Source organism: Schistocerca gregaria, chromosome 10 (genome assembly GCF_023897955.1).
Source record: "Schistocerca gregaria isolate iqSchGreg1 chromosome 10, iqSchGreg1.2, whole genome shotgun sequence".
In the NCBI taxonomy this organism is placed as follows: Eukaryota; Metazoa; Arthropoda; class Insecta; order Orthoptera; family Acrididae; genus Schistocerca; species Schistocerca gregaria.
This window is the reverse complement of record NC_064929.1, coordinates 60,365,284-60,377,618: the sequence shown is the minus strand read 5'-3', so window position 1 is coordinate 60,377,618 and position 12,335 is coordinate 60,365,284.

Below are 12,335 nucleotides of genomic sequence, written 5' to 3'. Positions count from 1 at the left end.
CGATACAATGTCTTTGTGTCATCAACCCTCTGAAGGCGCACAGATTACCGAATGCCTCTGGATGTGCTTCGGAAACTACTACTTGTTTTCCATTGAACGATCAAAGCGTAGACAGATTGAGACATAACTCCCATGGAGAAAAGTCCGCATGGTGCCTATTGTATTCAATTTCCGATGCTATTTCAGTGTTTCATCAACACACTGAACGACCAAAAATTACAAATCACCCACAAATGTGCTTCGCAAACTACTACTGGCCTTCCAGGGAACGATCAAGTCGTAGACAGTTTCAGACATTACTCCCATGGAAAAAAGTCCGCATGGTTCCTGTTGCCATCACTACCGATGCAATTTCTGTGTTTCATCAACACTCTGCAAGTCCACCGATTACAGAATGCCTCCAGATATGCTTCGGAAACTACTACTGGACTTCCATTGAACGATCAAAGCGTTGACAGTTTGAGATATTACTCCCATGGAAAAAAGTCCGCATGGTGCCTGTTGTATTCAATCCCGCTGCAATCTCTGTGTTTCATCAACAATCTGAAGGTCCACAGATTACAGAGTGCCTCCAGATGTGCTTCGGTATCTACTACTGGTCATCCAGGAATCGATCAAAACGTAGACAATTTGAGACATTACTAACATTCAGAAAAGGCGCATGGTGAATGTTGTAATCATTCCCGATGCAATTTCAGTGTTTCATCAACACTCTGATGGTCCACAGATTACAGAATGGCTCCAGATGTGCTTCGGAAACTACTACTGGTCTTCCAGGGAGCGATCAAAGCGTTGACAGTTTCAGACATTACTCCCATGGAGAAAAGTCCGCATGGTGCTTTAAGTAATCACTCCCGATGCAATTTCAGTGTTTCATCAGCACTCTGATGGTCCACAGATTACAGATTGCCTCCAGATGAGCTTCGGTAACTACTACTAGTCTTCCAGGGAACGATCAAAGCGTTAACTGTTTGAGACATTACTCCCATGTAGAAAAGTCCTGATGGTGCCTGTTGTAATCACTCCCGATGCAATTTCAGTGTTTCATCAACACTCTGCAAGTCCACCGATTACTGAATTGCTCCAGATGTACTTCGGAAACTACTACTGGTCTTCCAGGGAACGATCAAAGCCTTGACAGTTTGAGACATTACTCTAATGGAGAAAAGTCCGCATTGTGCCTATTGTATTCAATTTACGATGCAATTTCAGTGTTTCATTAACACACTGAGGGACCACAAATTACAGATCGCCTCCAAATGTGCTTCGCAAACTACTACTGGTCTTCCGGCGAACAATCAAAACGTAGACAGTTTCAGACATTACTCCCTTGGAGAAAAGTCCGCATGGTGCCTGTTGTAATCACCCCCGATGAAATTTCAGATTTTCATCAACACTCTGATGGTCCACAGATTACAGAATGCCTCCTGATGTGCTTTGTAAACTACTACTGGTCTTTCAGGGTACGATCGCAGCGTAGACAGTTTGAGACATATCTCCCATGGATAAAAGTACGCATGGTGTCTGTTGTATGCAATCCCGATGCAATTTCTGTGTTTCAGCATCACTCTGAAGGTCCACAGATTACAGATCGATTCCAGATGTGCTTCGGAATCTACTACTGGTCTTCCAGGAATCAATCAATGCGTAGACAGTTTGAGACATTACTCCCATGGAGAAAAGTCTGCATTCTGCCTGTTGTATTCAATCTCGATTCAATTTCTGTGTTTCATCAACACTCTCAAAGTTCACAGAATACAGAATGCCTCCTGATGTGCTTCGGAAACTACTACTGGTCTTCCAGGGAACGATCAAAGCGTTGACAGTTTGAGACATTACTCCCATGGAGAAAAGTCCGTATGGTTCCTGTTGTATTCAATCCCGCTGCAATCTCTGTGTTTCATCAAGAATCTGAAGGTCCACAGACTACAGAGTGCCTCCAGATATGCTTCGGTATCTACTACTGGACTTCCAATAATCGATCAAAGCGTAGACAGTTTGAAACAATACTAACATGGAGAAAAGGCCGCATGGTGCCTGTTGTAACCACTCCCGTTGCAATTTCAGTGTTTCATCAACACACTGATGGTCCACAGATTGCAGAATGACTAAAGATGTGCTTCGGAAACTACTACTGGTCTTACAGGGAACGATCAAGCGTTGACAGTTTCAGACATTGCTCCTATGGAGAAAAGTCCGCATGGTGCCTGTTGTAATCACTCCCGATGCAATTTAAGTGTTTCATCAACACTCTGATTGTCCACAGATTACAGATTGCCTGCAGATGAGCTCCGGTAACAACTACTAGTCTTCCAGGGAACGATGAAAGCGTAAACAGTTTGAGACATTACTCCCATGTAGAAAAGTCCGCATGGTGCCTGTTGTAATCACTCCCGATGGAATTTCAGTGTTTCATCAACAATCTGATGGTCCACAGATTACAGATTGCCTCCAGATGAGCTTCGGTAACTACTACTGGTCTTCCAGGAACGATCAAAGCGTACACTGTTTGAGACATTATTCCCATGGACAAAAGTCCGCATGCTGCCTACTGTATTCAATATCCGATGCAATTTCAGTGTTTCATTAACACACTGAAGGACCACAAATTACAGATCGCCTCCAAATGTGCTTCGCAAACTACTACTGGTCTTCCAGGGAACGATCAAAACGTAGATAGTTTCAGACATTACTCCCATGGAGAAAAGTCCGCATGGTGCCTGTTGTCATCACTGCCGATGCAATTTCTGTGTTTCATCAACACTCTGTAAGTCCAGTGATAACAGAATGCCTAAAGATGTGCTTCGGAATCTACTACTGGTCTTCCGGAAATCGATCAAAGCGTAGACAGTTTGAGACATTACTCCCATGGAGGCAAGTCCTCATGCTGCCTATTGTATTCAATTTCCGATGCAATTTCAGTGTTTCATCAACACACTGAAGGACCACAAATTGCAGATAGCCTCCAAATGTACTTCGCAAACTACTACTGGTCTTCCAGGGAATGATCAAAGCGTAGACAGTTTCAGACATTAGTCCCATGGGGAAAAGTCCGCAATGTGCCTGTTGTAATCACTCCCGACGCAATTTCAGATCTTCATCAACACTCTGATGGTTCACAGATTACAGAATGCCTCCAGATGTGCTTCGTAAACTACTACTGGTCTTCCAGAGAACGAGCACAGCGTAGACAGTTTGAGACATTACTCCCAAGGAGAAATGTCCAAATGGTGCCTGTTGTTGTCAATCACGATGCAATGTCTTTGTGTCATTAACCCTCTGAAGGTCCACAGATTACCGAATGCCTCTGGATGTGCTTCGGAAACTACTACTTGTTTTCCAGGGAACGATCAAAACGTAGACAGATTGAGACATAACTCCCATTGAGGAAAGTCCGCATGGTGCCTGTTGTATTCAATCCCGCTGCAATCTCTGTGTTTCATCAACAATCTGAAGGTCCACAGATTAAAGAGTGCCTCCAGACGTGCTTCGGTATCTACTACTGGTCATCCAGGAATCGATCAAAACGTAGACAATTTGAGACATTACTAACATGGAGAAAAGGGCGCATGGTGAATGTTGTAATCATTCCCGATGCAATTTCAGTGTTTCATCAACACTCTGATGGTCCACAGATTACAGAATGCCTCCAGATGTGCTTTGTAAACTACTACTGGTCTTTCAGGGTACGATCGCAGCGTAGACAGTTTGAGACATATCTCCCATGGAGAAAAGTACGCATGGTGTCTGTTGTTTGCAATCCCGATGCAATATCTGTGTTTCAGCAACACTCTGAAGGTCCACAGATTACAGATCGATTCCAGATGAGCTTCGGAAACTACTACTGGCCTTCCAGGAAACGAGCACAGCGTAGACAGTTTGAGACATTTCTCCCAAGGAGAAAAATCCACATGGTGCCTGTTGTATTCAATCCAGATGCAATTTCTGTGTTTCATCCACACTCGGAAAGTCCACAGATAACAGAATGCCTCCAGATGTGTTTCGGAATCTACTACTGGTCTTCCAGGGAACGATCAAAGCGTAGACAGTTTCAGACATTAGTCCCATGGAGAAAACTCCGCATGGAGTCTTTTGTAATCACTCCGGACGCAATTTCAGACATTTATCAACACTCTGATGGTCCACAGATTACAGAATTCTTCCAGATGTGCTCCGTAAACTACTACTGGTCTCCAGGGAACGACCACAGCGTAGGCAGTTTGAGACATTTCTCCCATGGAGAAAAGTATGCATGGAGCCTATTGTATTCAATCTTGATTCCATTTCTGTGTTTCAGCAACACTCTGAAGGTCCACGGATTACAGATCGATTCCAGATGAGCTTCGGAAACTATTACTGGACTTCCAGGAAACGAGCACAGCGTAGACAGTTTGAGACATTACTCCCAAGGAGAAATGTCCAAATAGTGCCTGTTGCATTAAATCCCGATGCAGTGTTTGTGTTTCATCAACAATCTGACGTTCCACAGAATAGAGAATGCCACCAGATGTGCATCGGAAGCAGCTGCAGTTCATCCATTGACGATCAAATCGTAGACAGTTTTAGCCATTACTCCCATGGAGAAAAGTCCGCATGGTGCCTATTTTATTCAATTTCCGATGCAATTTCAGTGTTTCATCAACACACTGATGGACCACAAATTACAGATAGCCTCCAAATGTGCTTCGCAAACTACTACTGGTCTTCCAGGGAACGATCAAAGCGTAGACAGTTTAGGACATTAGTCCTAATGAGAACAGTCCGCATGGTGCCTGTTGTAATCAATCCCGATGCAACTTCAGATTTTCATCAACACTCTGATGATCCACAGATTGCAGACTGCCTCCAGATGTGCTTCGTAAACTACTACTGGTCTCCCAGGAACAATCACAGCGTAGACAGTTTGAGACATTACTCCCATGGAGAAAAGTCCTCATGGTGCCTGTTGTAATCACTCCCGATGCAGTTTCAGTGTTTCATCAACACTCTGTTGGTCCACAGATTACAGATCGCCTTCAGATGATGTACGGTAAATACTACTGGTCTTCCAGGGAACGACCAAAGTGTTGACAGATTGAAACATTACTCCCATGGAGAAAAGTCGGCATAGTGCCTGTTGTAATCCCTCCCGATGCAATTTCTGCATTTCATCAACACTCTGAAAGTCCACAGATTACAGAATGCCTCCAGATGTGCCTCGGAATCTACTACCTGTCTTCCGGAAATCGATCAAAGTATATACAGTTTAAGACATTACTTCAATGGAGACAAGTCCGCATGCTGCCTATTGTATTCAATTTCCGATGCAATTTCAGTGTTTCATCAACACACTGATGGACCACAAATTACAGATAGCCTCCAAATTTGCTTCGCAAACTACTACTGGTCTTCCAGGGAACGATCAAAGCGTAGACAGTTTAGGACATTAGTCCCAATGAGAACAGTCCGCATGGTGCCTGTTGTAATCAATCCCGATGCAACTTCAGATTTTCATCAACACTCTGATGGTCCACAGATTACAGACTGCCTCCAGATGTGCTTCGTAAACTACTACTGGTCTCCCAGGAACAATCACAGCGTAGACAGTTTGAGACATTACTCCCATGGAGAAAAGTCCTCATGGTGCCTGTTGTAATCACTCCCGATGCAATTTCAGTGTTTCATCAGCACTCTGTTGGTCCACAGATTACAGATTGCCTTCAGATGAACTTCGGTAACTACTACTGGTCTTCCAGGGAATGACCAAAGTGTTGACAGATTGAGACATTACTCCCATGGAGAATAGACCCCATGGTGCCTATTGTATTCAATTTCCGATGCAATTTCAGTGTTTCATTAACACACTCAGCGACCACAAATTACAGATCGCCTACAAATGTGTTTCGCAAACTACTACTGGTCTTTAAGGGAACGAACAAAACGTAGACAGTTTCAGACATTACTCATATGGAGAAAAGTCCGCACAGTGCCTGTTGTCATCACTCCAGTTGCAATTTCTGTGTTTCATCAACACTCTGAAAGTCCACAGATTACAGAATGCCTCAAGATGTTCTACGGAATCTACTACTGGTCTTCCAGGAATCGGTCAAAGCGCAGACAGTTTGAAACATTACTCCCATGGAGAAAAGTCTGCGTGCTGCCTATTGTATTCAATTTCCGATGCTATTTCAGTGTTTCATCAACACACTGAAGGACCACAAATTACAGATCACCGCCAAATGTGCTTCGCAAACTACTACAGGTCTTCCAGGGAACTTTAAAGCGTAGACAGTTTCAGACATGACTCCCATGGAGAAAAGTCCGCATGGTGCATGTTGTAATCACTCCCGATGCAATTTCAGTGTTTCCTCAACACACTGAAGGACCACAAATTACAGATCGCCACCAGATGTGCTTCGCAAACTACTACTGGTCTTCCCGGGAACAATCAAACCGTAGACAGTTTCAGACATTACTACCATGGATTAAAGTCCGCATGGTGCCTGTTCTCATCACTCCTGATGCAATTTCTGTGTTTCATCAACACTCTCAAAGTCTACAGATTACAGAATGCCTCCAGATGTGCTTCGGAATCTACTACTGGTCTTCCAGGAATCGATCAAAGCGTAGACAGTTTGAGACATTACTCCCATGGAGAAAAGTCCCGATGCTGCCTATTGTATTCAATTTCCGATGCAATTTCAGTGTTTCCTCAACACACTGAAGGACCACAAATTACAGATAGCCTCCAAATGTGCTTCGCAAACTACTACAGGTCTTCCAGGGAACGATCAAAGCGTAGACAGTTTCAGACATTACTCCCATGGAGAAAAGCCCGCATAATGCCTGTCGTAATCTCTCCCGTTGCAATTTCTGCGTTTCATCAACACTCTGAAAGTCCACAGATTACAGAATGCCTCCAGAAGAGCTTAGGTAACTACTACTGGTCTTCCAGGGAACGATCAAAGCGTAGACAGTTTCAGACATTACTCCCATGGAGAAAAGTCCGCATGGTGCCTGTTGTCATCACTCCCGATGCAATTTCTGTGTTTCATCAACACTCTGAAAGTCCACAGATTACAGAATTACTCCAGATGTGCTTCGGAATCTACTACTGGTCATCCAGGAATCGATCAAAGCGTAGACAGTTTGAGACATTACTCCAATGGAGAAAAGTCCGCATGCTGATTGTTGTATTCAATTTCCGATGCAATTTCTGTGTTTCATCAACACTCTGAAAGTCCACAGATTACAGAATGCCTACAGATGTGCCTCATAATCTACTACTGGTCTTCCGGAAATCGATCAAAGCGTAGACAGTTTGAGACATTACTCCCATGGAGACAAGTCCGCATGGTGCCTATTGTATTCAATTTCCGATGCAATTTCAGTGTTTCATCAACACACTGAAGGACTAAAAATTACAGATAGCCTCCAAATGTGCTTCGCAAACTACTACTGGTCTTCCAGGGAACGATCAAACCGTAGACAGTTTAGGACATTAGCCCCAATGAGAAAAGTCCGCATGGTGCCTGTTGTAATCACTGCCGATGCAATTTCAGTGTTTCATCAACACTCTGTTGGTCCACAGATTACAGATTGCCTTCAGATGAGCTTCGGTAACTACTTCTGGTCTTCCAGGGAACGAGCAAAGTGTTGACAGATTGAGACATTACTCCCATGGAGAAAAGACCCCATGGTGCCTATTGTATTCAATTTCCGATGCAATTTCAGTGTTTCATTAACACACTGAGGGACCACAAATTACAGATCACCGCCAAATGTGCTTCGCAAACTACTACAGGTCTTCCAGGGAACTTTAAAGCGTAGACAGTTTCAGACATTACTCCCATGGAGAAAAGTCCGCATGGTTATTGTTGTAAACACTCCCGATGCAATTTCTTTGTTTCATCAACACTCTGAAAGTCCACAGATTACAAAATGCCTCCAGATGTGCCTCGGAATCTACTACTGGTCTTCCGGAAATCGATCAAAGAATAGACAGATTCAGACATAACTCCCATGGAGACACGTCCGCATGCTGCCTATTGTATTCACTTTCCGATGCTATTTCAGTGTTTCATGAACACACTGTAGGACCACAAGTTACAGATAGCCTCCAAATGTGCTTCGCAAACTACTACTGGTCTTCCAGGGAACGATCAAAGCGTAGACAGATTCAGACTTTACTCCCATGGAGAAAAGTCCGCATGGTGCATGTTGTAATTACTCCCGATGCAATTTCAGTGTTTCCTCAACACACTGAAGGACCACAAATTACCGATCGCCACCAAATGTGCATCGCAAACTACTACTGGTCTTCCCGGGCACAATCAAACCGTAGACAGTTTCAGACATTACTACCATGGATTAAAGTCCGCATGGTGCCTGTTCCCATCACTCCTGATGCAATTTCTGTGTTTCATCAACACTCTGAAAGTCTACAGATTACAGAATGCCTCCAGATGTGCATCGGAATCTACTACTGGTCTTCCAGGAATCGATCAAAGCGTAGACAGTTTGAGACATTACTCCCAACGAGAAAAGTCCGCATGCTGCCTATTGTATTCAATTTCCGATGCAATTTCAGTGTATCCTCAACACACTGAAGGACCACAAATTACAGATCACCGCCAAATGTGCTTCGCAAACTACTACAGGTCTTCCAGGGAACGATCAAAGCGTAGACAGTTTCAGACATTACTCCCATGGAGAAAAGCCCGCATAATGCTTGTCGTAATCTCTCCCGTTGCAATTTCTGCGTTTCATCAACACTCTGAAAGTCCACAGATTACCGAATGCCTCCAGATGTGCCTCGGAATCTACTACCGGTCTTCCGGAAATCGATCAAAGCATAGACAGTTTGAGACATTACTCATATGGAGAAAAGTCCTCATGGTGCCTGTTGTAATCACTCCCGATGCAGTTTCAGTGTTTCATCAACACTCTGTTGGTCCACAGATTACAGATTGCCTTCAGAAGAGCTTCGGTAACTACTACTGGTCTACCAGGGAACGATCAAAACGTAGACAGTTTCAGACATTACTCCCATGGAGAAAAGTCCGCATGGTGCCTGTTGTCATCACTCCCGATGCAATTTCTGTGTTTCATCAACACTCTGAAAGTCCACAGATTACAGAATTACTCCAGATGTGCTTCGGAGTCTACTACTGGTCATCCAGGAATCGATCAAAGCGTAGACAGTTTGAGACATTACTCCAATGGAGAAAAGTCCGCATGCTGATTGTTGTATTCAATTTCCGATGCAATTTCTGTGTTTCAACAACACTCTGAAAGTCCACAGATTACAGAATGCCTCCAGATGTGCCTCATAATCTACTACCGGTCTTCCGGAAATCGATCAAAGCGTAGACAGTTTGAGACATTACTCCCATGGAGAAAAGTCCTCATGGTGATTGTTGTAATCACTCCCGATGCAATTTCAGTGTTTCATCAACACTCTGTTGGTCCACAGATTACAGATTGCCTTCAGATGAGCTTCGGTAACTACTACTGGTCTTCCAGGGAACGATCAAAACGTAGACAGTTTCAGACATTACTCCCATGGAGAAAAGTCCGCATGGTGCCTGTTGTCATCACTCCCGATGCAATTTCTGTGTTTCATCAACACTCTGTTGGTCCACAGATTACAGAATTACTCCAGATGTGCTTTGGAACCTACTACTGGTCATCCAGGAATCGATCAAAGCGTAGACAGTTTCAGACATTACTCCAATGGAGAAAAGTCCGCATGCTGATTGTTGTATTCAATTTCCGATGCAATTTCTGTGTTTCATCAACACTCTGAAAGTCCACAGATTACAGAATGCCTCCAGATGTGCCTCATAATCTACTACTGGTCTTCCGGAAATCGATCAAAGCGTAGACAGTTTGAGACATTACTCCTATGGAGTCAAGTCCGCATGCTGCCTATTGTATTCAATTTCCGATGCAATTTCAGTGTTTCATCAACACACTGAAGGACTAAAAATTACAGATCGCCTCTAAATGTGCTTCGCAAACTACTACTGGTCTTCCAGGGAACGATCAAAGAGTAGACAGTTTCAGACATTAGTCCCAATGAGAACAGTCCGCATGGTGCCTGTTGTAATCAATCCCGATGCAACTTCAGATTTTCATCAACACTCTGATGGTCCACAGATTACAGACTGCCTCCAGATGTGCTTCGGAAACTACTACTGGTCTCCCAGGAACAATCACAGCGTAGACAGTTTGAGACATTACTCCCATGGAGAAAAGTCCGCATGCTGCATATTGTATTCAATTTCCGATGCAATTTCAGTGTTTCATCAACAAACTGAAGGACTAAAAATTACAGATCGCCTCCAAATGTGCTTCACAAACTACAACTGGTCTTCCAGGGAACGATCAAAGAGTAGACAGTTTCAGACATTAGTCCCAATGAGAACAGTCCGCATGGTGCCTGTTGTAATCAATCCCGATGCAATTTCAGATTTTCATCAACACTCTGATGGTCCACAGATTACAGAATGCCTACAGATGTGCTTCGTAAACTACTACTGGCCTTCCAGGGAACGATAACAGCGTAGACAGTTTGAGACATTACTCCCATGGAGAAAAGTAAGCATGGTGCCTGTTGTAATCACTCCCGATGCAATTTCTGTGTTTCATCAACAATCTGATGGTCCACAGATTACAGATTGCCTTCAGATGAGCTTCGGTAACGACAACTGTTCTTCCAGGAAACGGTCAAAGCGTTGACAGATTGAGACATTACTCCCATGGAGAAACGTCCGCATGGTGCCTATTGCATTCAATTTCCGATGCAATTTCAGTGTTTCATCAACACACTGAAGGACTAAAATTTACAGATCGCCTCCAAATGTGCTTCGCAGACTACTACTGGTCTTCCACGGAACGATCAAAGCGTAGACAGTTTCAGACATTACTCCCCTGGAGAAAAGTCCGCATGGTGCCTGTTGCATTCAATCCCGATGCAATTTCTGTGTTTCATCACACTCTGACGTTCCACAGATTAGAGAATGCCTCCAGATTTGCTTCGGAAACTACTGCTGTTCTTCCATTGAACGATCATATCGTAGACAGTTTGAGACATCACTCCCATGGAGAAAAGTCCGCATGGTGCCTGTTGTCATCACTCCAGATGCAATTACTGTCTTTCATCAACACTCTGAAAGTCCACAGACTACAGAATGCCTCCAGATGTGCTTCGCAATCTAAGACTGGTCTTCCAGGAATCGATCAAAGCGTAAACAGTTTGAGACATTACTCCCATGGAGAAAAGTCCTCATGGTGCCTGTTGTAATCACTCCCGATGCAGTTTCAGTGTTTCATCAGCACTCTGTTGGTCCACAGATTACAGATTGCCTTCAGATGAGCTTCGGTAACTACTACTGGTCTTCCAGGGAACGACCAAAGTGTTGATAGATTGAGACATTACTCCCATGGAGAAAAGACCCCATGGTGCCTATTGTATTCAATTTCCGATGCAATTTCAGTGTTTCATTAACACACTGAGGGACCACAAATTACAGATCGCCTACAAATGTGTTTCGCAAACTACTACTGGTCTTTAAGGGAGCGAACAAAACGTAGACAGTTTCAGACATTACTCATATGGAGAAAAGTCCGCACAGTGCCTGTTGTCATCACTCCAGATGGTAATTTCTGTGTTTCATCAACACTCTGAAAGTCCACAGATTACAGAATGCCTCCAGATGTTCTACGGAATCTACTACTGGTCTTCCAGGAATCGGTCAAAGCGTAGACAGTTTGAAACATTACTCCCATGGAGAAAAGTCTGCATGCTGCCTATTGTATTCAATTTCCGATGCTATTTCAGTGTTTCATCAACACACTGAAGGACCACAAATTACAGATAACCGCCAAATGTGCTTCGCAAACTACTACAGGTCTTCCAGGGAACTTTAAAGCGTAGACAGATTCAGACTTTACTCCCATGGAGAAAAGTCCGCATGGTGCCTGTTGTAAACACTCCCGATGCAATTTCTGTGTTTCATCAACACTCTGAAAGTCCACAGATTACAGAATGCCTCCAGATGTGCCTCGGAATCTACTACTGGTCTTCCGGAAATCGATCAAAGAATAGACAGTTTCAGACATGACTCCCATGGAGACACGTCCGCATGCTGCCTATTGTATTCACTTTCCGATGCAATTTCAGTGTTTCATCAACATACTAAAGGACCACAAATTACAGATAACCTCCAAATGTGCTTCGCAAACTACTACTGGTCTTCCAGGGAACGATCAAAGCGTAGACAGATTCAGACTTTACTCCCATGGAGAAAAGTCCGCATGGTGCATGTTGTAATCACTCCCGATGCAATTTC